The following is a 27,701-nucleotide window of genomic DNA, read 5'->3' as shown; positions in this document are numbered from 1 at the left end:
GGGCGGGGTCACATTTCATTATTTTTCCATGTGAGTATTCTGTTACTGCAGCACAATTTTGTTGAATTTTGTTGGGTTGTTTGTTGTTTTTTGTTTGTTTTGCTTGTTTGTTTGGGGGAAAGTGCATAGACTGAGAATCAAATCTGCGTCTCCCCCATGGCACGAACCAGGTCTCTACTGAACTACCCTTGCACCCCCCTGAATCAGATTTGAAAGGAGAAATACATGGTTCTACCTTAATATAGGAGACTTTCATACACATTTTCAGTAACAGACAAAACATACAGACAGAAGGACCATAAGAACAAGAAGACTTGAAGTATACTATAAACTAAACCTAAAATATATATAAAAGTCTTCACCCAGTGGAAGCAAAACACACATTCTTTTGTTGTGCACATAAGTCTCTCCATAGGAATGAACTAATGCTAGGTCACAAAATAAATTCCCAGTTTAAAAATATTGAAATCAGGCAATGGATCTTTCCAACCACAGTGGAATGTAGCTAGAAATCAATAATGGAGAACTGAAAAATCTACAAGTATGTGGAAATTAACACACTCTTAAATAATCAGTGGGTCAAAGAAGATATCACAAGGGAAATTAGAATATCTTGAATGAAAACAAAAACTGCAATATACCAAATATTTTGAAGCTCATAGGGTTTTATATTTCATAGAACATCAGCTAAATCTGATGTGAAAAGATACTGGGTGATATTTCCCTTGCTTGATAGTAAAATACATACTCTAGGATAATGGTATATTTTCCTTGAATGTATTACTTTCAGCACAAATGTTTCCATTTATATAGAATCACAATGATGCCTATAGCCTGAGAGAATATCGGTGAACTACAAGTCCTCTTAAAAATAAAGATTGTAGGGATCTTCTTGCTGTAGGTGCTCTAGAATACTACTCAGCATAACCAAAACCAGCATCCTAAGAGGGATCTTGGAAAAGACAGGGAGATTGGTTTATTTTTCCTCTTGAAAAGCTTATTTTAAAAACAAGAAGAGGACCAACGCTGGGAGGAATAAAAAGGCCCCCAAACAAAATGAAATGAAAAAGAAAGATTTTCACAGATGAAGTTTACATTCATTTGATTCATTGAGTCTGCTGCAGTCCTTTGTGTGTGGGTGTTACCTGTCACCTGTCATCTGTCTGTAGTAAGCAGCCTGTTGTGTGTAATATTCAACCCAAGCAGCACTGAAATCCAGCTGGGAGGCTGGGGCAATACCAGTACCCTTCCAGTGGCCACTTGAGCCTGCTTTTCTTTTGTAGTATTCCTCCTAGACTTTCATGTAGCCCTGCTGAAGGGAATGCTCCAGGCTGCTGGGGTTGCTAGCCCATGTTTTTTGTAATATTCTTCCCAGGTCTTACTGTAGCCCAAGTGTCTAGGGGATGGAGGCTCAGAGGGTTCTCTCTGAGCAGGTGGAGTTGCTGGGATAGGTGCAGGGCTCCACATAGGGCCTGGGGGCTTCTGACAGTAGTTCCAGTAGTAGGCAGCCCAGGCTATGATGGGGTCCACTGCTATAGATGCTTTATTTGGGTCATGAGGAGCAATGGTTGTCACTGGGGGTAGCTATAGCCTCAGCCTTGAGGAAGGTACTAGTGAGGAGGGGGACCCCAGAAGGAAGATGAGCCCCTAGTGGCCCCTGATTGAAGGGCATGATTGGGCCAGCAAGGCCTGTTCCCCCAGACCTGGTGTAACTTATCAGAGAGTCTTCTAGTACTAATCAATAGTGTTGATCTAGATTCTTTGGGACTCTCAGTTTTCAGACAATGCAGATAGACATTTGATAAACATAGGACAAACCATGGATAATTCAGACAACTCAGAAAGGACTGGTGAGCAGGTTTCTTCTGCTATCAATGAAACTTATACTGATGATGATTTTTCTGTGCCAACATCCTCTTCATCACGGTTGCCTGTTACCACAGGTAGTACAGGTATATTACAACAAACACAAGTAGCTTGACCACTTCTAGTGTGCAAATGCATTCTTCAGATTTCCAAGGAAATTATAACCAACCACCTACTTCTGAAGAAACATAGGCTCAGAAAATTCAGGGTTTTACAGCACAGCCGATTGTACATTATCTACAACTTCAAGAGTCTCAGCAGCCAACCATTCAAGCCCAAATTGTGCAAGGTATTATACCACAGACAATCCATTGTGTGCAAACCAGTGGTCAAAATATATCACTCAGGCTTTGCAAAAATCTTCAGTTACAGCTGAATCCTGGGACCTTTTTATTTCATGCACAGAGACCCCTTCTGGACAGATAACTTCATAAATATTTCAAATACAAGGGGTCCAGAACTTGTAGAATTTGCAAACACAGAATGCTGCTGTCCAACAAATAACTCTGACACCTGTTCAGACACTCACACTTGGTCAAGTTGCAGCAGGTGGAGTTTTGACTTCAACTCCAGTCATTCTGAGCACTGCTCAGTTGCCAAATCTACACAGTTACAGTGAACTCTATAGATTTTACAAGTACACAGCTACAGCCAGGAGAGAATGCCAAGAGAGAAATTAGGATCAAGGAAGAGGAACCTGATCCTGAGGAGTGGCTGCCCTGTGGTGACTCTACATTGAATACCAATGATATAATACATTTAAGAGTACAAGTGGTAGAAGAACAAGGGGACCAACAGCATCAAGAAAGAAAAAGATGGGGGGCTGGGGTCAGGGGCAGATGCTGCCTCTTATCCCACCATCCCCTACTGCTGCCCGGATATCATGCCCATTGTCGGCACCATGAAGATATGGACTTTAGATTACATCTTTGACCACCCGTGAGAAACTGTTGCAACAGCTGCGATGCATAAACACCCAAATATGTGAACCCAAGTGTGGTTGGAGTTGATGTATTAGACAGATATATAGATCCCTCTGGAAATTTGTACAGCCATTGACTTCTCAGCACAGAATGGGACTGCCTTTCATTGCTCAAAATCTCTTACCGGTGCTACAAGAAACAAAATATTTGTGCACAAACATTCAGTAGTTGATCCTGTAGAGAAAACAATGGAACTTAAATCTACCAATATATCACTTATGAATATGATTTCAGGAGCTAAGAGACTTATATACAAACCACATTCTCAAGACCCAGAAAAAACTATTTTGACTCAAGAAGCCATAATCACTGTGAAAGAAGTCACCCTCCAGCAGCTACCTGGAAGGACTGATGGCAAGTACAACTTCTTCAAATGCTAATATAGGCTGAGAAGTGTTGGGATGGGTAATACATAAATTGAATGCTGAGACTGAAGAATTGAAGGCTTCAGCAAGAGGAAGCGTAAGGAAACTGAGGGTGGCAGCAGCATCTGTAGAGAAATGATAATGAAAATTGGTATACAATATTGGATCCCCCAGGTCTTTCCAAGCTGGCAATATATTTATTATTTTAAAAAAAAACAACTATGTTTTAGGTAGACTTTTTGTAATAAGCTGGAGAAAAGGTGAAAGCATGAAAAGATGAAAACAAAGAGATGCAGGGCTTCTCAATAAAAGAGACAATCTGAAATTTGTTATTTGAAATGGCCATCTAATTTTAAGGGCTCTAGCATTTATGTTAAAATTTCACAATTTTTGAAAAAGTACTTTGAAATTGGTATTAGTATATTGATCGAATCTCCTTAAGGTAGAATTTTAAAGCTTTTCATGCATTGAAACTCTAGCTTGTTTTGGACCAACCTCAAAATAAAGCAGAGCCACCTTTTTTATATACAAACATGATTGTCCTACTACATGAAGGAACTCACTTTAAATTCTGTTAAAAGCATGTTAATTTGCATAACAACTTGCTCTGCTCTAAAGCACCATTAAAAACTACTGTTTAGATTTGAACCTAAGTGATGTTTTTGGAGTGAAAATTATCACTAAAGTAATATATGATTCCAACAAAAATATGATTTTATTGTATTAGAAGAGTACTGTATTAATTTGCCAAAATTTTATAACTTAGTAAAGGTATTACCTTCCTTGGATTTGTACTTCTAAAAGTCTTCATGATTTAGATTGCTATATTGTGGGCAGGTTATGTTAACTGAAAAAATAGTCATTACCTGAATTTTGCAGTACTCTAAACTTTAACAGAAAAGTAGCTGTTAACATCTTTTAGCATTTCACATTTGCCTAACTTAAAAGTTGCCATGTGTCAAAATTATGGTTCTATAATAGCTCAAGTATGATATGTCAGGTTATTTGAATATAATTACTTTCTGAAATAATTGTGACTATGACATTGTTTTTTACATGAAGAGCTGTACATCAATTGAAATTACTCAATGATGTTTTGATCTGATGCATTAAGTCCAGGTACTTAATGTTTTTATGGTGTCACTGCAGGTATGGGGGTGGTGGGGAAGAAAAAAAGAGTAAAAGAAAAAAAGAATTGATTGACCTAAACTAATCATTAAGTGAATTTCACTGCAGCTTTTGTCTATGGGTAATTCTTATTGGGATGCCAGTGGGCAGCTGCAACTGAAAAACAACCCAGTAAATGTGTTTTGTTTTATATTTTCTAGCAGATAATTATCAACCACTAATATCTTTAATATTTATTTGTTGCATACAGAGTATTTTTGTTAAAGTGATAAGCCCCTGCCTTTATTTTACAATGTGTTATGTACAAATAATAAACATCCAAACAGGTTTCTTATAAAAGAGACCAGTTAATGCATGTACATAAACCACAGAAATAGTGTATTGAACTATTTAAAAATTAGTGTCTTTTCTACTTAAAATATTGCTTGGCTTAAGACTTCTTAGGACATTTGTAAAAGCACATTAAATCCAGTAAGTTTTCTGATTATTTTTTGCAATCAGAGATGTTTTTTGCAACTGACAAAACATTTCTGCTCAGTAACATTGCTAAAATTTTGATATGTGGTAAAAAGTTGCCTTGTATAATTTCTGTAAATTATACTTGTTGAGGAAAGTGCAATGCCCTAATGATAGAAGATTTCTAAAAAAAGGAAAAATACTTCAAAGGGTATCTTGTACCTGTCCCAACTGTAAAAAAATGTGGTGGGAGAGGTAACAATTTTGGGAAAAGGAAGCAGCATATTTATCATATATTAGGTTGTTCTATGGGAAGATCTCACATCTGAGAGCTTATCTGCATTGGTGCATTCGGGGAAGCACCCTTATGTTTGCAACTGGATGTTCTGTGGTAAAATATTTACTCAAAGTGATGAATTACAGAAGATCACACACAAGTGAGAAGAAATTTGTTTGTTCAGAATGTTCAAAATGCATTACAAGACGTGACCACCTTGTTAAAAATATCTAAACACATCATGATGGCATAAAAAAAGGTATTCACTCTAGCAGTACAGTACTGACAACTGTGGAAGCTGCACAGGTTGATACTTTAATTACTAGAGGAAGAACATCATTTATCCTTGCAAATATTCAACAAGATTCTGTTTCAGGGATAGGGACAATTAATACTTTCAAGCCACCAGTAAGCAAGATACCCTTACCAACACTGAAATATCTTTACAGCTTGTTGCAGTTTCTGGAAATGAGACAATGGAGTAAACATTACACAAATACTTATACATTGTGGTTATTTTCATACAGTGGTGAGAAGAATACTGTTCCTAAGTTCTTAGATATATTTTTATTGATGTGCAAAATTTTTTGGATTGATAGTAACTTGGTTATATTGTCACTGAACTGCCTTACTTTGTATGATATTCCATAGTATATTAAAAATGCTAAAATTACAAGGGTTTTGCAGGTACTCTTGGAATCTAGAAGAAATGAAATTTTACCAAGTTATAAAAGAGAAAATTGAATTTGACAATACAAATGGTAGTCTAACCAAACACATCAATCCTGTGTGATTTAGTGTAAAAGTGAGAACATATTTATCTATTGTAAGATAAAAAATTGGAAGTGATGGGGGGCCCAAACCTGGGAAAAGGAGGAAGAGGTGTCCGCAGTCGTGAGGATTTCTAGGCCAAGTGTAATCTCCCAGGTGGAGCAGAAAGAAGAATCCTGGGTCCTAACGCATCAACATTTTGAGGAGAGGAAAATCCTACAGGAAAATCACACAGGCTTTGAAAATCAGGTGTCAAAATTCAATAAGCACTCCCCCAAGCCACGGCGGCCAGTGCCCCCCTCCCCCCATGCAGCTTCCAGGCCCGGCTGGGAGATTTGGATCAGCACTCCCCCAAGCCACGTCGGCTGGCAACCCTCCCCCACAGCGAGAGGCTTCCAAAATTAAAGGAGCCACAGCATCTTTTACTGGTGGGACCCGCAGACAGATGAGCACCACATACTGGACAGGATAAGAAAAACAGCCCAGAGACTTCACAGGAAAGCCTTTCAACCTGCTGGGTCCCACACCCAGGGAAATCTGATTAAATGCCCAGACACCAGCAAAAAAAAACGGATCACACCAGGAAAATTGAAGATATGGCCCAGTCAAAGGAACAAACCAATAGCTCAAATGAGATACAGGAGCTGAGACAACTAATTCTGAATATACGAACAGAAATGGAAAATCTCTTCAAAAACCAAATCAATAAATTGAGGGAGGACATGAAGAAGGCATGGGCTGAACAAAAAGAAGAAATGGAAAGTCTGAAAAAACAAATCACAGAACTTATGGGATTGAAGGACAAAGCAGAAAAGATGGAAAAAACAATGGAAACCTACAATGGTAGATTTAACGAGAGAGAGACTAGAATTAGTGAACTGGAGGATGGAGCATCTGAATTCCAAAAAGAAACAGAAACTAACGGGAAAAGAATGGAAAAATTTGAGCAGGGGATCAGGGAATTGAATGATAATATGAAGCGCACATATATACGTGTTGTGGGTGTCCCAGAAGGAGAAGAGAAGGGAAAAGGAGGAGAAATACTAATGGAAGGAATTATCACTGAAAATTTCCCAACTCTTATGAAAGACCTAAAATTACAGATACAAGAAGTGCAGCGCACCCCAAAGAGAATAGACCCAAATAGGTGTTCTCCAAGACACTTACTAGTTAGAATGTCAGAGGTCAAAGAGAAAGAGAGGATCTTGAAAGCAGCAAGAGAAAAACAATTCATCACATACAAGGGAAACCCAATAAGACCATGTGTAGATTTCTCAGCAGAAACTATGGAAGTTAGAAGACAGTGGGATGATATATTTAAATTACTAAAAGAGAAAAACTGCCAACCAAGACTTCTACATCCAGCAAAATTGTCCTTCAAAAATGAGGGAGAAATCAAAACATTTTCAGACAAAAAGTCACTGAGAGAATTTGTGACCAAGAGACCAGCTCTGCAAGAAATACTAAAGGGAGCACTAGAATCAGATTGAAAAGACAGAAGAGAGAGGTATGAAGAAGAGTGTAGAAAGAAGGAAAATCAGATATGATATATATAATACAAAAGACAAAATGGTAGAGGAAAATATTATCCAAACAGTAATAACACTAAATGTTAATGGACTGATCCCCAATCAAAAGACATAGACTGGCAGAATGGATTAAAAAACAGGATCCTTCTACATGCTGCCTACAGGAACACATCTTAGACCCAAAGATAAACATAGGTTGAAAGTGAAAGGTTGGGAAAAGATATTTCATGCAAATAACAACCAGAAAAGAGCAGGAGTAGCTATACTAATATACAACAAATTAGACTTCAAATGTAAAACAGTTAAAAGAGACAAAGAAGGACACTATATACTAATAAAAGGAACAATTAAACAAGAAGACATAACAATCATAAATATTTATATTCACCGAACCAGAATACCCCAAAATACATGAGGAATACACTGCAATCACTGAAAAGGGAAATAGACACATCTACCATAATAGTTAGAGACTTCAATTCGCCACTCTCATCAGTGGACAGAACATCTAGACGGAGGATCAGTAAAGAAATAGAGAATTTGAATATTACAATAAATGAGCTAGACTTAACAGACATTTATAGGACATTACACCCCACAACAGCAAGATACACCTTTTTCTCAAGTGCTCATGGATCATTCTCAAAGATAGACCATATGCTGGGTCACAAAGCAGCTCTTAACAAATTTAAAAAGATTGAAATCATACACAACACTTTCTCGGATCATAAAGGAATGAAGTTGGAAATCAATAATAGGCAGAGTGCCAGAAAATTCACAAATACGTGGAGGCTGAACAACACACTCTTAAACAACGAGTGGGTCAAGGAAGAAATTGCAAGAGAAATTAGTAAATATCTCAAGGTGAATGAAAATGAAAACACAACATATCAAAACCTATGGGACACAGCAAAGGCAGTGCTAAGAGGGAAATTTATTGCCCTGAATGCCTATATGAGAAAAGAAGAAAAGGCAAAAATGCAGGAATTAACTGTCCACTTGGAAGAACTGGAGAAAGAACAGCAAACTAACCCCAATGCAAGCAAAAGGAAAGAAATAACAAAGATCAGAGCAGAAATAAATGAAATTGAAAACAATAGAGAAAATCAATAAGACCAGAAGTTGGTTCTATGAGAAAATAAGATTGATGGGCCCTTAGCAAGATTGACAAAAAGAAGAAGAGAGAGGACACAAATAAATAAGATCAGAAATGGAAGAGGAGACATAACCACTGACCTCACAGAAATAAAGGAGGTAATAACAGGATACTATGAACAACTTTACACTAATAAATACAAAAATTTAGATGAAATGGATGGGTTCCTGGAAAGGCATGAACAACCAACTTTGACTCAAGAAGACATAGATGACCTCAACAAACCAATCACAAGTAAAGAAATTGAATCAGTCATTCAAAAGCTTCCTAAAAAGAAAAGTCCAGGACCAGACGGCTTCACATATGAATTCTACCAAACATTCCAGAAAGAATTAGTACCAACTCTCCTCAAACTCTTCAAAAAAATCGAAGTGGAGGGAAAGCTACCTAATTCATTCTATGAAAGCCAACATCACCCTCATACCAAAACCAGGCAAAGATATTACAAAAAAAGAAAACTACAGACCAATCTCTTTAATGAATATAGATGCAAAAATCCTCAACAAAATTCTAGCAAATCGAATCCAGCAACACATTAAAAGAATTATACATCATGACCAAGTAGGATTCATTCCAGGTATGCAAGGATGGTTCAACATAAGAAAATCAATTAATGTAACACACCATATCAACAAATCAAAGCAGAAAAATCACATGCTCATCTCAATTGATGCAGAGAAGGCATTTGACAAGATTCAACATCCTTTCCTGTTGAAAACACTTCAAAGGATAGGAACACAAGGGAACTTCCTTAAAATGATAGAGGGAATATATGAAAAACCCACAGCTAATATCATCCTCAATGGGGAAAAATTGAAAACTTTCCCCCTAAGATCAGGAACAAGACAAGGATGTCCTAATGGACACCACTTTTATTCACCACTATTATTCAACATTGTGTTGGAGGTTCTAGCCAGAGCAATTAGACAAGAAAAAGAAATACAAGGCATCAAAATTGGAAAGGAAGAAGTAAAACTATCACTGTTTTCTGATGATATGATACTATACATCAAAAACCCAGAAAAATCCACAATAAAAATACTAGAGCTAATAAATGAGTACAGCAAAGTAGCAGGTTACAAGATCAACATTCAAAAATCTGTATCATTTCTATACACTAACAATGAACAAGGTGAGGGGGAAATCAAGAAACAAATCCCATTTACAATTGCAACTAAAAGAATAAAATACCTAGGAATAAATTTAACTAAAGAGACAAAAAACCTATACAAAGAAAACTACAAAAAACTGTTAAAAGAAATGACAGAAGACCTAAATAGATGGAAGGGCATACCGTGTTCATGGACTGGAAGACTAAATATAGTTAAGATGTTAATCCTACCTAAATTGATTTACAGATTCAATGCAATACCAATCAAAATCCCAACAACTTATTTTTCAGAAATAGAAAAACCAATAAGCAAATTTATCTGGAAGGGCAGGGTGCCCCGAATTGCTCAAAACATCTTGAGGGAAAAAAATGAAGCTGGAGGTCTCATGCTGCCTGACTTTAAGGCATATTATGAAGCCACAGTGGTCAAAACAGCATGGTATTGGCATAAAGATAGATATATCAACCAATGGAATCGAATAGAGTGCTCAGATATAGACCCTCTCATCTATCGACATTTGATCTTTGATAAGGCAGTCAAGTCAACTCACGTGGGACAGAACAGTCTCTTCAATAAATGGTGCCTAGAGAACTGGATATCCATATGCAAAAGAATGAAAGAGGACCCGTATCTCACACCCTATACAAAAGTTAACTCAAAATGGATCAAAGATCTAAACATTAGGTCTAAGACCATAAAACAGTTAGAGGAAAATGTTGGGAGATATCTTATGGATCTTACAACTGGAGGCGGTTTTATGGACCTTAAACCTAAAGCAAGAGCACTGAAGAAAGAAATAAATAAATGGGAGCTCCTCAAAATTAAACACTTTTGTGCATCAAAGAACTTCATCAAGAAAGTAGAAAGACAGCCTACACAATGAGAGACAATATTTGAAAATGATATATCAGATAAAGGTCTAGTATCCAGAATTTAAAAAGAGATTGTTCAACTCAAGAACAAAAAGACAGCCAACCCAATTACAAAATGGGAAAAAGACTTGAACAGACACCTCTCAGAAGAGGAAATACAAATGGCCAAAAGACACATGAAGAGATGCTCAATGTCCCTGGCCATTAGAGAAATGCAAATCAAAACCACAATGAGATATCATCTCACACCCACCAGAATGGCCATTATCAGCAAAACAAAAAATGACAAGTGCTGGAGAGGATGCGGAGAAAGAGGCACACTTATCCACTGTTGGTGGTAATGTCAAATGGTGCAACGACTGTGGAAGGCAGTTTGGTGGTTCCTCAAAAAACTGAATATAGAATTGCCATACGACCCAGCAATACCATTGCTGGGTATCTACTCAAAGGACTTAAGGGCAAAGACACAAACGGACATTTGCACACCAATGTTTATAGCAGCATTATTTACAATTGCAAAGAGATGGAAACAGCCAAAATGTCCATCAACAGAAGAGTGGCTAAACAAACTGTGGTATATACATACGATGGAATATTATGCAGCTTTAAGACAGAATAAACTTATGAAGCATGTAATAACATGGATGGACCTAGAAAACATTATGCTGAGTGAGACTAGCCAAAAACTAAAGGACAAATACTGTATGGTCCCACTGATGTGAACCAACATTAGAGAATAAACTTGGAATATGTCATTGGTAACAGAGACTATCAGGAGTTAGAAACAGGGTAAGACAATGGGTAATTGGATCTGAAGGGTTACAGACTGTGCAACAGAACTAGATACAAAAACTCAAAAATGGACAGCACAATACTATCTAATTGTAATGTAATTATGTTAAAACACTGAATGAAGCTGCAGCTGAGCTATAGTTTTTTTTGTTTGTTTGTGTTTTTTGTTTTTTACCTTTATTTATTTATTCATTTATTTTTATTATTTTTATTTTTTCTCTGTATTATCATGCTATATGTTTTTCTGTTGTTTTGCTAGTTCTTTTCCTAAATCAATGCAAATGTACTAAGAAAGGATGATCACACATCTATGTGATGATATTAAGAATTACTGATTGCATATGTAGAATGGAATGATTTCTAAATTTTGTGTTAGTTAATTTTTTTTAATTAACAAAAAAAGATTAAAAAATTGATGGGTGAAAGAAATAGTGATTTAAAAAGTAGTAATTTTTCTTGATGACTGAAATTTTTATTGTGCATAACTGACAAATCAAGCTTCTAAGCAAATGTTACATAATGTAGGCTTTACTTAGCTTATCAGTTTGTCATTGTGAAGCTAATTATTTTACTTAGGTTAACTATGTACAATATTTCAAGCTTTACTGTTATGAGATTTTGAAAACTACATTTTGACATGGAATTCTAGGGCTAGTCACTTTTAAATCCTGTTAAAAAGCCATGTTTAAGATTTAATGACAAAATAATGTTAATATCCTTTCAATAAAGAAATTGGGCAACAACCAATGTTTAAAAAGTTTCACATGTATACACTGAGGCTTTTGGGTGGGAAGAAAAAGCGTGAAAATGAATTATATCTTTTGTTGAATATTGGAGGACCAAAAAAAAAAAGATGTATTGCATATTAGCAGTGATTTTTATCCAATCTTGTTTTCAAAAGCCGTATGTCTGCCAGGGTCTTAAAAGCCATCATGTAAATTACCAATAAAATATAACATATGCAAACATAACAAAATCACTTCCATAGTAACTACATGCCAACCCATTCTAGTTTTGCTACCTGCCGGAATGCAATATACCAGAAGTGGAATGGCTTTTAAAAAGGAGAATTTAATAGGTTGTTTACAGTTCCAAGGCCAAGAAAATGTCCCAATTAAAGCAAGTCTATAGAAATGTCCAATCAAAGGCATCCAGAGAAAGATACCTTGGTTCAAGAAGGCCAGTGAAGTTCAGGGTCTCACTCTCTCAAGTGAGAAAGCACATGGCACACACAGTCAGGGTTTCTCTCTTGGCTGGAAGGGCATATGGCAAACATGACATCATCTGCTAGCTTTCTCTCCTGGCCTCCTGTTTCATGAAGCTTCCCAGGAGGTATTCTCCAAAGGTCGCTGGCTGGTGGACTCTGTTTCATGGTGCTACAGCATTCTCTGCTCTCTCCAAATCTCTCATTTTCCAAAATATTTCCTCTTTTATAGGACTCCAGAATCTTATCAAGACCCACCCAAATGGGTGAAGACATGTCGTCACCTAATCCAGCTTAACAACCACTCTTGATTGGGTTACATCTCCAGGGAGATGATCTAATTACAGATTCAAACATGTAGTATTGAATAGGGATTATTCTGCCTTTACAAAATGGGATTTTGATTAAAACATGGCTTTTCTAGGGTCCACACATCTTTTTAAACCAGCACACAACTGTATGGTATTAGTCACAGAAAACTAGAGGTTTTATATTTCTTTGGTCTAGATTGTATCTAAATTTCTTTTTTTTGCTTCTTCCCTTAAAATTTATATGTATCCAGTAAATTTAATTGATAAATGTACTTTTTTATTACACTGCATTTTCTTTTTATTTCTAAATAATTATTTATGTTTTCAATTATTAAACGTACAAAATAAAGTTCCATTGCTGATCTTGTAAGAGCTGTACAATTTTCCTAAATGTACACCTATCAATGCAGCAGTTCACCTATTTCAAAAACTTGGGATTCTGTTTATTTGTTGTTCTTAAGACCACCTCAAATTTAAAGGCTATCTTACTGTACACTTAAAGTGTATTATAACATTGTGGTAGTTAATAAAACACTATTTTAAAAAAGAATGCACAGCTCATCTATGCTGTTTAAAGACAGAATATTGGTTGTTACATGGAAAAGTGGCCAGAAAGGAATTGAGGGGATTTGGGAGAGCTGCCAATGGTGTAAGTCTTGGTCTGAGTGATAAATAGGGAGATCAATTCATGAATAGTCATTGTGCCAGTCTGAAAATATAATGTACCCCAGAAAAGCCTTGTTTTTCTTTTTGTTTTTTTATTTTTTGGCATGGGCAGGCTTCAGGAATCTAACCCAAGACTCCAGCATGGCAGGTGAGAATTCTACCACTGATACACCATTGCTCCACCCAAAAAGCCTTGTCTTAACCCTGATTCAATCTTGTGGGGACAGCAGTTTCTTTTAATTCTGATTCAATATTGTAAGCCAGAAACTTGATTAGATTATCTCCAAAGAGATGCAATGGGCCCAACTGTGGCTGAGACCTTTTGACCAGATGGAGCTGTGGTTCCACCCATCCCAGGTGCATCTTGATTAGTTTACCAGAGTCCTTTAAAATAAGGAAACATTTTGAGAGAGCTCAAAGCTGACAGGAAGAGTCCATGTAGAAATTTGGAGATTGAGACAGAAATAGCCAGGCTCAAATTCTGTGGGACTCAGAAATAGCCATGACCTGAAGAGAACAAATCTCTAGACCCAGCAGATGTTAAACTAAGAAATGAAATTCAGAGTTTTGTCCTAGAGCAGCTAAGTGAATGCCCGCAGATGTTTAGAGGGGAAGCCACTGGCATCAGAAGCTAGAAGAAGTGGAACCAAGATCAAAGACCAGCAGATGCCAGCCGCATACCTCCCCAGAGCACCCTTCCTTGAACCTAGGTATCTTTCTCTGGATGCCTTAGTTATGACATATTTATGGCCTTAGAATTGTAAGCTTGCAACTTACTAAATTCCCTTTTTAAAAGCAGTTCCTTTTCTGGTATATTACTTTCTGAAAGCATTAGCAAACTAATACAGATTTTGTACCAGAGAAGTGGGGTGCTGCTGTGGTTTGCAAATACCAAACATGTTGGAACAGCTTTATAAATAGATAAGTGGAAGATTCTGGAAGAGCTGTGAACAACTTAAAAGAGAAGGCCTAGAATGCTTTGAAGAGACTATTGGTAGAAATGTAGACCATAAGGATACTTCTGATAAAGCTTTAGACAGAAATGATGAACATGTCATTGCAAACTGGAAGGAAGGCATTCTTTATGGATGGAAGGCAAAATTTGAGAGTGATGTACTTGGATATATAGCAGAAGAAATTTCCAAACTAAGTATGAAAAATACAGTTTGCTCCTTGCGACTTATAGTAAAATGCAAGAGCAAAGAGTTAAGTTGAGGACTGAACTCTTGGGTACCATGTTGCTTTGAAAGGATGTATGTACCCTAGAAAAGCCATGTTTTAATCCTAATCTCATTTTGTAAAGGCAGCCATTGCTTCTAATCCCTATTCAGTACTGTAACCAGATTATCTCCATGGAGATGTGACTCACTCAAGAGTGAGTGTTAAACTGGATAATCCAGGTGGGTCTTGATTACTTTACTGGAATCCTATAAAAGAGGAAACATTTTGGAGAAAGCTGGAGAATTTGAGAAAGAAGAGAACACTGAAGCACCATGAAGCAGAGAGTCCACCAGCCAGCAACATTCACAGATGAAGGAGGAAAACACCTCCTGGGGAGCTGGAGAGAAAGCCAGCAGATGACACCGTGTTCACCATGTGTCCTTCCAGCCAAGAAAGAAACCCTGACCATGTTCACCATGTGCCTTTCCACTTGAGAGAGAAAGCATGAACTTCACTGGCCTTCTTGAGCCAAGGTATCTTTCTGTGGATGCCTTAGATGGGACATTTCTATAGACTTGTTTTAATTGGGACATTTCCACAGCCTAAAAACTGTTAACTTGCAACTTATTAAATTACCCTTTTAAAAAGCCATTCCATTTCTGGTATATGGCATTCCAGCAGCTAGCAAACTAGAACAATTACAAAGAAAACAAAAATTGATGATCTGGAAAATGCTGGGGTTCAAGAAAGTGAGACACCAGTGAATAGGGCCCCAGATGAGGATTTAACTAAAAATGGAAACAGTCAGCTATTACAGGAAAAATGAGGATTGAAAATGGAGTTAACCAGACAGGATTTGTGGAATGTCCTATTATCTGATTTTTATAATCCCAGTATACTGCATAGAAAACCAACAGGAGTGTTGTGGGATCTGTATAGACAGAACTACTGCCATTTGGACTCAAAGGGACAGAAAAGGGACAAATTAAAGGAAAAATGACTTCAGAGGCAGAACCATGGAAGCTAAGGTCTGGAGTCAGGAAATTTTGAGGCAGGAGTGGGGACCCACCCATACTCATGGGGAGAATGAGTCTGCCCCAAAGGCAGAGGGTGGGCCTTCCACCTAGATGTTCTGGGAGAGCTATGGTACCCCAGGCCTCTGAGAGGGTAGAGTGCATAAACCACGGATTGGGGAAGTCTGGCTGTCACCCATTGCTCTGGAGGTGTTAGGCATGTGCCCCAGAGATGGTAGAGATCCTGGGTGCTGCCCTGATACTTGGAGAGGGTGGAGCCAAGAAAAAGGTGGTCCCCACAAAATTCTTCAGCATTGGAAAACAACCCAACATTTGCAGAAACCAGGCCCTTGGCAAGGGTGGGAGTGTTGCTTTCTAAAGCCCCAAGGATAAATGATTCTCAGACTTTGAAATCCAATGGAGTTTGCCCTGCAGGTTTTCAGAACGGCTTGGTTCCAGTCACCCTGGTTTACCTTTCAATTTCTCCCTATGGCAGTAGAAACATGTATCCTATGACTGTCTCTCCTTTGTATACTGGAAGCAGATAGTTTTTTTTTTTTTTTAGTTATATGGGACAAGAGCCAGAAGAGATTTTGTACTGTATTTGTATTGTTCTTGAAATGGTTTAAGGTCCAGAGGGTAGAATGTGCTGCTTTGAAAGTATTGTGTACCCCAGGAAAGCCATGTTTAATCCTGATTCAATCATGGAGGAGAAGCTGTTTCCTTTAATCCTGATTCCATATGGTAGTGTGAAATCACTCTTGATTAGATTATACCCAGAGCTGTGACACACCCAATTATGGGTGTGATCTTTTGATTAGATGGAGATGTGACTCCACCCACTCCAGGCAGGTCTTGATTAGTTCAGTAGAGTCCTTTAAAAGAGGAGACATTTTGGAGAGAGCTCAAAGTTGACAGGCAGAGCCCATGTAGACATTTGGAGATTGAGACAGAAATAGCCTTGCCAAGCCTTGCTAAGCAAGGACTCACAGAAATAGTCAGAACCTAAAGAGAAGAAATCTCCATCCCCAGCAGATGCTAAGCTAAGAGTTGAAATTCAGAGTTTTGTCCCAGAGCTGCTAAATGAATTCTCACAGACACTTAGAGAGGAAGCTACTGGCATCCCAAGCTGGAAGCATCAAAACTGGGAGCAAGGACTAGCAGATGCCAGCCATGTGCCTTCCCAGATCACCCTTCCTTGAGCAAAAGTATCTTTCTGTGGATGCCTTAATTATGATATATTTATGGCCTTCAAACTGAAAACTTGTGACTTATTAAATTCCTTTTTAAAAAAGCATTCCATTTCTGATATATTGCCTTCCAGCAGCATTAGCAAACTAACACAGTTACTAAGCTATACACTAATGATTTACATACCTTTTTGTATTTATATTATAAATCAAGAAACTTTTTTTTTTCTTTTTGTGCATGGTCCAGGAATTGAACCTGGGTCTCCTGCATGAAAGGCGGGCATTCTAACCACTGAACTACCCATGCACCCAAGAAACTTTTTAAGAGTCATATTTTAATTACTCAGTTACTTCCAGTGAGGTACTGGTGCCTAAGTCAAATTCCCTGATCTTCCCACTCCTGCTGAATAAGAGGGACATGAAGCACAATGCACTGTTGGCTAAAGAAGGAGAAGTAGAAGACTTGCTTTCTCAGCCCACAACTTCACTCCCTGCATTTAAAGACAGGGAAAAGTCTGTATCATTGAGATCTCTGCCTAGTTGGGGAAAGAAACCTACTCCAAAGAAACTGGGCAATCTGTAAATCAAAAATATAATAAGAGTTTCTGACAGAGGAGAAGAGATAGCATCCATGCTGGCACACCTAAGCATAGTTGGCTCCCTGAAACTCTTTAATTTTCTTCCTGTTCAGCCAGAACTGGTGGCTACAGCTCATGCTGTACCTCTTAGCACAGGTCATGGAACAGAACTTCTTGGAACCATGGAACTGTGGACATACATACAGCACAAGGGCATACATCCCACAGTACTTGCAGTTCAGGAGATTTGCTCAGTAGGCAGGCCCCCTTCCCAAGGAAACACCTGATTCTCATTCAGCCCTATGGAAACGCCAGTCTATACTGGCTTCTCCAAATTTTTCAGTAACAGAAACACCAGGAAAGGTTTTGGTCCTTCCTGAATAAGAAAGCCTTCAATGCTGTGGGTGAGAATCTGAGGCTTCACAATAGCCTATGGGAGCTTTAAGTCACCCATCTGCCTGGATATTGTGGCTGATGAAGGAGGTGGTGCTGTTGGGGCAGGGGGCAAGTCTACTAATTCATTGGCTACTGGCTCAGCTTTCTCTCCCAAACTGCTCTCCTCCATGGCCTCTGGGCTCTCTGCTAAAGGAGACACCTTGGCAGGAAGGATTAAACCCAATGTAGAAACATCTCTCTGCTCCTCAGATTCAGCCTTGTATTTGACAGCCAAGGTCTGGGGTTTGCCCAATAGGTGCCTAGACCACATGGGAAAGGCAGAAGGGATGTGGGCTAGAACACGTAGAGATGATGGTCCCACCCTTTACTACATGTGGTGTTTCCTACACAACGGCAAGCGTTACCCCAGAAGCCAATGTGGGAAGATGTTCCTGCAGTGTACCTGGGAAAGGCATAAGGGATGTGGGCTAGAACACGTAGAGATGGTGGTCCCACACTTTACTATATGTGGTGTTCTCTGTACAAGGGCAAGGGTTACCCAAGAAGCCAATGTGGGAAGATGTTCCTGCAGTGTACCTGGTGTCTGGGATGAAGGTGGTGAAGAGATCAAATGGGCCTGACCAGTTGGTTGCACTGTACTTGACATTCCTCGGGAAATAGGTTCAGTACCTGTCAATTGTGCCAACCCCAAGTCCTGGCCTGGGCCATACCTGGCTGTTAAGTGTCGATAATTTGCACAGGGATATGGGGTGCTGATTGATGGGCAGCTAATATTTTAGCAGCCCCTATGGGTAGGGTTTATAGGTGCTACAGGTGGTCTGGATAAGAATGGGTGGCTTGGGTTAGGGTCAGGTGGGCGGGACACGGGTGAAGACAAGTATAGGTTGAACAAGGGTGTGGGCCTCCTGCTGGGACTGGAGCTTTGTGGGCTTAGGGGGATGGGTGAGGGGGGAGACTTGTTGTTGCTTCTGGGCTCACTAGAGGTGGGAAGCTGTATGAATGGCTGGAACTGATGATGCTGGAATTACTGCTGGTGATGGATGGCAATCTGCTACTGGACCACCACCTGTTTCTGCTGATGGTAGATCTGTGGCTGTTGTTTAATCAGTGAATGGAACTGGATCTTTGTGTGGGGGGTTGAGTGAGCATAAAGGTCTGGCTGGGAGCAGGTGTCAGGTGTCAGGTGGTCTACTTCTGACTTGTTATTACTGAACTTTCTGCCTCTGTCCTGGCTGCCCTGGCTTACTGTTTGGGCCACAGGCAGGGGTCACACCACTACTGTGCCCCTCCTGGGACAACTCCTACCACCACCTATTGCTGAGGAAGTCAAATGACCCAACTCTTCAAGTGCCTAAGCACCTCCTCCTGAACCCATGGATCTTTGGATGCTATTTCTGCTGCCTCCACTAGCTTGACTAAAGTTGAGGAACTATCCTGCAGTCCCAGAGGAAGCCTGAGCCACAGTTATGGCCTGGCTAGAGGCCTGAGAAAGGCAAGAGGCAGGGGATACTAGGAAGGATGGCCTTCTGAATAGAGCCTTGCATTTGGCTGAGGCCTGTTGGTTCCCCACTGGCAAGCTCTGCACCTGATCTACATCTGCATGCACCCCTGTTAACTGAGCAGATGGTACCTCCTGCTAGACTGTAGACACTGCCCCATGAGGAATCAGAATGAGTTAGGAGGCTAAAGGCATAGTCTGGCCCAAGGTACAATTTACCTATTGTTGGGAGACCTGGGTCCAATTTATCTATTGTTGAGAGACCATAATTACATCTGAGCCTGTGACTGGTTGAGGGGTGGGGAGGTGCTGTTTTATAGGAGCACAAATTGGGTCAAGGTGGTGGGACTGAGAGAACTCACATACTGGGATCAGTTGATGAGCTGGGTAGTTGATGTGGTGGCCAGATTGATAAAGGCCTTGGTGGTGGTAGTCTACTGATGGTTGGTTCTGGTGTTTGGGAAGCTGGCTTGCTGACTGGCAGCAATTGTGGTATGCTGGATGGCAATCAGACTATACAGCTGGGCATTGCTGAGCTGTGTTGGAGCATGAAGTAGGGAAAATACTAAGCCACAGTAGGCTCCCTCTATAGTGCTCACTAAGCCTACACTACTTGCCATTCACACAGAGACATTTGAACTATCTGGGACCAAGAGCTGCCCCAGGAGCTGGAACTCCCATTGGTGGAGTCAGAGTTCTGCTGGCTCACGGTTTCCATAATAATGGTCCAGGGTCTCCCAGGCCAGTGCTCTGACTCAAATCCTTCACTCTTGCTTCTGCACTGAATCCTCCTGAGGGTATCCACCTCATATGCCTAGGACCCCCAGTCACTAACCAGAGTGGGGTGTTAACTCAGCCTCTGTGGTGGAATTTCCTCACCTTCTCCCCTCCCTGGAGGAGCAGGGCACTGAGGCTGGGGTGGGAGATGTGGAACATAACTGAGGTTTCCCATCTCTCCTACTGATCTTGGTATGGGCTCAAATACCACTCTTCAAGGCTCCAGTGCTCAGTCTTGGCCTGTCATTTTCTTCCAGGCCAGGATGCTGGTTCAACAAAAACATTTTTTGTTGTCATTGTGAAATATAACATATATACAAAAAAAGCAATAAATTTCCAAGTACATTTTAACAAGTAGTTATAGAACAGATTTTAAAGTTTTGTATGGGTTACAATTCCACAATTTTTTTTATTTTTTCTTCTAGCTGCTCCAAAACACTGTAGACTAATAATGAGTATGAGTGATTCAGCACTCATACTCATGTGTGAAACTTGACTTTCTCTGTATAATTCTACCATCATATTTGAACTTTCTCTCACTCTTTAGGGTGAAAATGGGCTATGGCCATTCTATCTTTTTCATGTTGGAAGGGACTGTTGGTAATATGGGGTAGGGGATGGAATTGGTTGATGTTCTGGAAAGGCTGGCCCCTCTACATTTCATGACTTATCTGGTCCAGGGACCCATCTGGAGGTTGTAGGTTTCTCGAAAGTTATCCTAGTACATGGAACCTTTGTAGAATTTTATACAATGCCTTAGGTGTTCTTTAAGACTGGCAGGAATGGTTTTGGTTGAGGTTTGGCAAGTTATGATAGGCAGCAATGTCTAACTGAAGCTTGCATAAGGGTGACTTCCAGAGTAGCCTCTTAATTCTATTTGAACTCTCTCAGCTACTCATACCTTATTTGTTACACTTCTTTTCCCCCTTTTGGTCAGGATGGCACTGTTGATCCAACGTTGCCAGGGCCAGGTTCATCCCTGGGAGTCATCTTCCACACCTCCAGGGAGACTTTCACCCCTGGATGTCAATCATTTCATTTGGAAAGTTGGACCTAGAAAGAGAGAGGCCACATCTGAGCAACAAAAGAGGTCCTCCAGAACTGACTCTTAGACATACCTACAGATAGGCTAAGCTTCTCTGCTACATACATAAGCCTCACAACAGCATGCCTCAAGATCAAGGGCTTGGCTATTGATTTGGTTGTCCCTGATGTTTAACACAGTATCCAGGGTTTCCCTGGTGGTAAAGTTCAATAGTTTCATTTTTTTCCCATCCCTCAAGGTACGTTGCCAATACTTTTTGATTATATGCCTAATAAACTCTGAGGTATAACCAGGCATTACATTAAGCTATACAGGATTAAAGGCCCTCATTCTTATTCTGGGCTCCCTGTGTTTGGATTGTTTAAATGATCTATCCTGATAGGTTGAGTTAGATTATATGTTACAGAAAATTTATGTTCTGGAAAAAATAAGCCTTTCTTCCTTTTGCCTTAAAGAGTATGTGAAGCTCTAAAATACAGACAATGTCTTCCTTACCCCTGTATTCTGAATTACCTTAATCTTGACCTGGTCGGCTTCATTCTTATCTCTAAATACTAGGTTATACATATATATATGGCAATCTCTCAAAATTCAGAAATAACAATTACCACTCCAAACTAAATGTTACTGCTATAACAGCTTACAATCTAGGCCCCAGTTTTCTTACAAGTATTTTCTAAAGAAGATCATACAATAATTGCTCTTTTGTTTCTCGCTTGTTTTGTCTCACCAAACATCATTGCATGCTTCAGAATTTTGCTCCTTTTTGTAAGAGCACAATGTTTGATCATATGTATACACCATTGTTCACCAATATATTTCTCAGTGAATGCATCTTTCAGCCACTTCCATCTACTGGGACCCATGTATAAAATCCAAAGTCAACAGTCCATCAATACTCTCAAGTTTAGATAATTTAATTGTTCTCACAGAAATATAGCCAATAAACACACTGCTACCAAATAGAGAATCTAAATTTCCCCCTCTCCCTATTATGTGCCACTGGTATTCAGCAATGACTTTTTAAGTACAACACCAAAAGCATTATTTTTATGAGAAAAATCTGATGAGTTGAGCTTCATTAAAATTTTTAAAACTGTGTTCTGCAAAAGACACTATTGAGAAAAAAAGATAAGCTGCAGACTTGGAGGAAGTATATGCAGAACACATATCTGATAAAGGATTTATATCCAAAATATTCAAGGAACACTTAAAACTCAACAGTAAGAAAAACAAACTACTCAGTTAAAACATGGACAAAAGACCTGAACAGACACCTCAATAGGTATTTGAAAAGACTCTCATTATCATGTCAATAGGGAAATACAAATTTTATAGAAACAAGATACCTCTACACACCTCTTTGAATGGTTAAAATCCCAAGAGCTGACAACTCTAAATGTTAGCAAGGGATATGGAACAAAAGGAACTCTCAATACTTACAAGTGGGAAAGCAAAATGGTAGAGCCATTTTGAAAGTTTCTTATAAAGCTAAACATAGGCAGACTACACAATCCAGTGCTTGTGCCCTAAGTTTTTATCAAAATGAGTTGAAAACTCATGTCCACACAAAAACCTGCACAGGAATGTTTTTAGCAGCATATTCATAATCACCCAAAATTGGGAGTAACTGATACACACTTCAATATCTGCATGGATCAACAATCTGTTATACATCCACACAATATAGCGTTATTTAGTGATCAAAAAGAATGAACTATCAAGGCACAAACAGACATGGAGAAACCTTAAATGCATATTGCTAAGTGAAAGAAGCCAATGTAGAAAAGCTAACAAACTGTTTAATTCCATACATGACATTCTAGAAAAAGCAATACTATAGAATCAGTAAAAAGCTCACTGGTTGCTAGGGTTTCGGGGAGAGAGTGGGTAGGGTACATTGGTGGAGCCCTGGCATTTTTAGGTGAGTGAAACTTTCTGTATGATACTATAATGGACAAGACCTCCCACATTTACTAAAACCCATAGAACTATGAAAAAAGAAGAGTAAATTGTAAGGTAAACTACAGATTTTAGTGAATAAAAATGCATTGATATTCATTTATCAACAGTAAAAAAAAACATACTACACTAATACAAAATGTTAATAAAAAGAGAACTACATGCAGAGGGTATAGATGGGACACTGGAAGTAACCTAAAATTTTTCCTAAAGACCTAAAATTCTCTGAAAACTAAAATGTTTTTTAGGAACCTGGAATACAGATTACCAGGATCCATGGTAGGTATGGGGGATGTGTAATTAATATTAAATTAGTACAGAGTTTCTATTTGAGACAATGGAAAATTTGAGTGGTAGACAATAGTGACAATATTCTGAACGTACTTAGTACCACTAAACTGCATATTTGAAAGTGGCTAAAATGGTACATTTTAGATTGTATATACGTTACCAAAATAAAAATCTTTTAGATCCCAGAACTGTTCAATTAAAACAGTGAACCCTATTGCAAACTATGGACTACAAATAACCATATAATTCTAGTATACTGTTTCATCAACTTTACCAATTTTATCACATTAATAAAAAATGTTAATAATAGGAAAAACTAAGTGTATAAGAGGAATTTATTGGAATTCTATACTTTATGCATAATTTTTCTATAAACTTACAGTAATAAAAATTAAAATATAATATAATAAAAATGCAAAACAACATGCAACATTAATTCAACAAAGAAAAAAATACTGATACCAGGTCTACTGCCACAGAAAAACTGGTTGAAAAAATCCAGTTCTTATTCATGTTTACAAGCAAACAAAACTAAGAATACATATCTAACCTCATAATTGGTGGTGAAAGACTGAAAACTTTCCTAATAGGATAAGGAACAAATCAAAGAAGATGACTTCTTTCATCGCTGTCCTGGATATATCAATGAGATCAATTAAGCAAGAAAAAGAAAGAATAGGCATCCAAATTGGAAGGAAGAAGTAAAACTATTTCTATTTGCAGATGACAATTTATATACAATTCTCTAGAATTCACAAAAGTTCTGTTAAACTTCATAAACAATGTCAGTAACATTGCACCAAAAAACTGCTGTATTTCTATACCATAACAACAAGCACTCTGAAAAAGAAATTACTAAAACAATTTCTACTACAACAGCATCAAAATAAACTACTTGGAAGAAATTTAGCCAATGAGGTACATAATTTGTAACCTGAAAACTACAAAACATTACTGAAATACATTAAAGGAGGCGGCCTTCAGAAAACATTTTTGGAAGCTAACATTAACAAACTTATTTAACACTATGTTAGTCAGGGTTTCTAGAGAAAAGAATCAATGGGAGAGATCTGTAAATGTGAGATTTATAAAGGTTTCTCACACAAATGGAAGAATCCAAAACCCATAGGGTAGGCTGTAAAGGTTGCAGCTCCAATGAAGGGTCTGGAAAAACTACACAGGAGAGACTTACTGGTGAAGAAGCAGTGAAAGAATCTCCTTCCTTAAAAGCCTTCAACTGATTGGATTATCTCATGTGGAAGACATGCCTTGGTTGATCTCAAATGTAATCAGCCACAGATATAATTAGCTGACAATTTAATACAGCAGCCTTCCAGTTTATCAACCAGCCACAAAATATCCTTGCAGCAATGGTCAGACTAGTTCTTGCCTGACCAGATAATTGGGCATAATGACATGGCTAAGTTGACACCAGTGCCTATCACAGATACCATCACTGCTTCAAGAGAAGCTGTTAAACATTGCAATTATGCTGATTAAAAATGAGATAAGCAACATAGTGAAATTTTAAAAAATATTTGAAAAGTTCAGTTCACTAAAGTCAAGAAATATTAAAATACATACTGAATTTGTTATATCTAAAATTAAAATTAAAATCTTATTTTATTTTAACTTTTACCTATGTGCTGGTTTGAAACTATTATGTACCCCAGAAAAGCCATGTTTAATCTTGATCCAATCTTGTGAAGGCAGCCTTTTCTTTTAATCCTGATTCAATACTGCAGGGCGGAAACTTTTGATTAGATTATCTCCAGGGAGATGTGGCATGTTCAATAGTGGGTATGAACTTTTGATTAGATGGAGATGTGCCTCCACTCATTTAAGGTGGGTCTTGATTAGTTTACTACATCAAGTAGTAACTTCATTTTGGAGAAACTTCAGAGCAGATGCTTGGAGAATAGGTGCTTCAGAGCTAACAGAGACACAGATGTTTAGTGATGCTTGGAGTCCTGACAGAGAGGAAAGATGCCTAGAAACAGGCAGAACCAGAAAACATCGCCATGCGCCTTCCCATGAGATGCTAAGAAAGCCAGAACCCAGACTTGTGTACTAGAGGAACTAAGTGAAGGCCCTCAGATGTTTAGAGAGGAAACCACTGGCATCAGAAACTGGAAGTAACAGAACCAGAAACAAGGACCAGCGCATGTCAGGCATGTGCCTTTCCAGCTGACAGGTATTCCAGATGGCATAAGCCTTTCTTCAGTGAAGGTAACCTCTTGTTGGTGCCTTAATTTGGATATTTATAATGTCTTGGAACTGTAAACTTGTAATTTATTAAGTTCCCTTTATAAAGCCATTCCATTTCTGGTATATTGCATTCTGGCAGCTTAAAATCAATACAACTTACTTCCCAATTACAAATAGTTTTTACTACTTTAAAGTTCTAGTTCTATTAAAAAATTAATAAAACCAGGGGTACAAGGGTAGTTCAGTGGTAGAATTCTCACCTGTCACGCAGGAGACACAGATTCAAGTCCCAGCTCATGCACTTCCCAAACAAACAAAGACCAACAAAAACAAACAAACAAACAAAAAATTCAACAAATGGTGCTGCAATAATGGGATACTAACATGGAAAAAGAATGAAATATGACCCCTCCATACAGCATACAAAAAAATTAATACAACCATGTAAACAGAGGACATTCATGTTCCCTTTCTCCTCAGGCCTCGATATGGTAAAACTCGCACCACGTTGTGACCAACTTACACAACTGAAAGGTCCCAATATTTTTATATTCATGTCATGATTGTATTAATCCCACTATCTCTAAATCTATCAGAATTTTATATGAAAACCATCCTGAATTGATTAAGATACTGCTACATGCCCTGACTGGAAACTTGAATAAGTTTTGCTAAAGTATTCCACAAGAAAATAAAGAATAAATCTCTTGAGATAGGGCAGAAAATGAAAAGTCCTATGCTCAACAATCATCTCTGAGAACAATCATCTCAGAGAACATGGGGTAAAGCCACCTCCTCAGTAGCAACATGAACAGGAAGCTTTTTTACTCACTAAGGACACCCAAGTTGTCCCATTGCCATGGGCACCTCCCCTATCTGTCATGCCTGGAAGAAGCTCTAGTTTTCCAGTAGACATGGCACCATAGTCTTTGAGCCCCAATACAGAGGCCTTTGTTGCTCATTCTGAGGCTTAGTTGGGTCAAAAAAACAGGTGGGATGCCTTTCCCTTGGTTTAGGGTGCAGCACAGGAAGCTCTGCCTTCACAGTTTAGCTGTGGACATGAGTCTCCTCCAGGCAGGAATCTTTGAAATTAAGTATTCCTATTATTCAGTGCCATAGATTTGCAAGTTAAAGGAAATGGGGCAACAACTGCCTTAATGAGAATGCAAGGAGATAATAAGAAGCAAAGTATAAGGTCAATATACAAAAATCAACTAATTTCTCTTTCTTAGCAATGAACAAACAATAAAGTAAAAAGCAAATAAATGCACTTATAATAAACAAATCAATGCACATCTTTGGTCTAAATGAAAGAATATATGTAAATTCCTCATCTCATAAATTATAAAAAAAAAACTTGAAAGAAGGAAAAGAACAACTAAATAAGAGGAGAAATACTCCTTTTCACGGTGGGTAGACTGAGTATTATTAAGAGGTCAACTGTTTCCAACTAAATCAATAGAGTCAATGCAACCTCAGTCAAAATCCCAGCAAGATATTTTGTAAATATTCACAAATGGTTTCTGATCCTAGAAGAACATACATATTATTTGAGAAGAAGAAAGTTAAAGAACTCAAATTGCCTGATAACAACAGTTTAAAAAGTACATTAAGAAAGTGAGATCTTGACACACAGAAAAGAGAGTCCACATGTAGACCCATGCAAATATAGTCAACTGAGTATAATCCTTTCAATAAATGGTGAGGAAACAACTGGCCAACCATGTAGAAAATTTTTTTAGAAAGACACTAACTCTACCTCTTACCCAAAGATTCACTCAGAACAATATACAAGCTTATATGTAAGATATAAATGTATAAAAGTTTTATAGGGCAATGGAAGATAAAATCTACATGACCTTAGATTTCCTGATGAGTTTTTATATGCAGCATCTAAAGAAAGAGTCATGAAAAGAAAAAATGGGATGATGGGACTTTACTAAAAATTTTTAAATTCCACTCTGTGGAAGACACTGCTAATAGAAGGAAAAGATCAACCCTGCACTTGGAGAAAGCTTTGCAAAATACATATATCTAAAAATGACTTAAAAGAAAAGAAAAATGACTTGTACCAAAATATACAAAAGACCCTTA

At 38.3% G+C, this 27,701-nt stretch overlaps 1 long non-coding RNA gene, 1 other non-coding gene and 3 pseudogenes across 2 annotated transcripts in view; 2 read left to right on the top strand and 3 right to left on the bottom strand.

The window, feature by feature from the left end:
- Positions 1-27,701, bottom strand: part of LOC143656905 (uncharacterized) — a 142,882-nt gene that overhangs the window by 60,770 nt on the left and 54,411 nt on the right. The window contains exon 5 of the long non-coding RNA XR_013162625.1: positions 21,003-21,154. This is a non-coding gene — a long non-coding RNA (uncharacterized LOC143656905). The remainder of the gene's footprint in view (positions 1-21,002; positions 21,155-27,701) is intronic.
- Positions 1,790-5,560, top strand: LOC143656901 (transcription factor Sp3-like; annotated as a pseudogene).
- Positions 2,768-3,353, top strand: LOC143656903 (PRELI domain containing protein 3B pseudogene; annotated as a pseudogene).
- Positions 17,088-17,159, bottom strand: TRNAE-UUC (transfer RNA glutamic acid (anticodon UUC)). Its single transcript has one exon. It is a non-coding gene; the product is annotated as a tRNA-Glu (tRNA).
- On the bottom strand, positions 17,223-20,042 carry LOC143656896 (polyhomeotic-like protein 1; annotated as a pseudogene).

The sequence above is a fragment of the Tamandua tetradactyla genome, chromosome 15 (assembly GCF_023851605.1).
Source record: "Tamandua tetradactyla isolate mTamTet1 chromosome 15, mTamTet1.pri, whole genome shotgun sequence".
Lineage (NCBI taxonomy): Eukaryota > Metazoa > Chordata > Mammalia > Pilosa > Myrmecophagidae > Tamandua > Tamandua tetradactyla.
The sequence above is the reverse complement of the archived record's forward strand: the minus strand, read 5'-3'. Positions and strand labels throughout refer to the sequence as shown.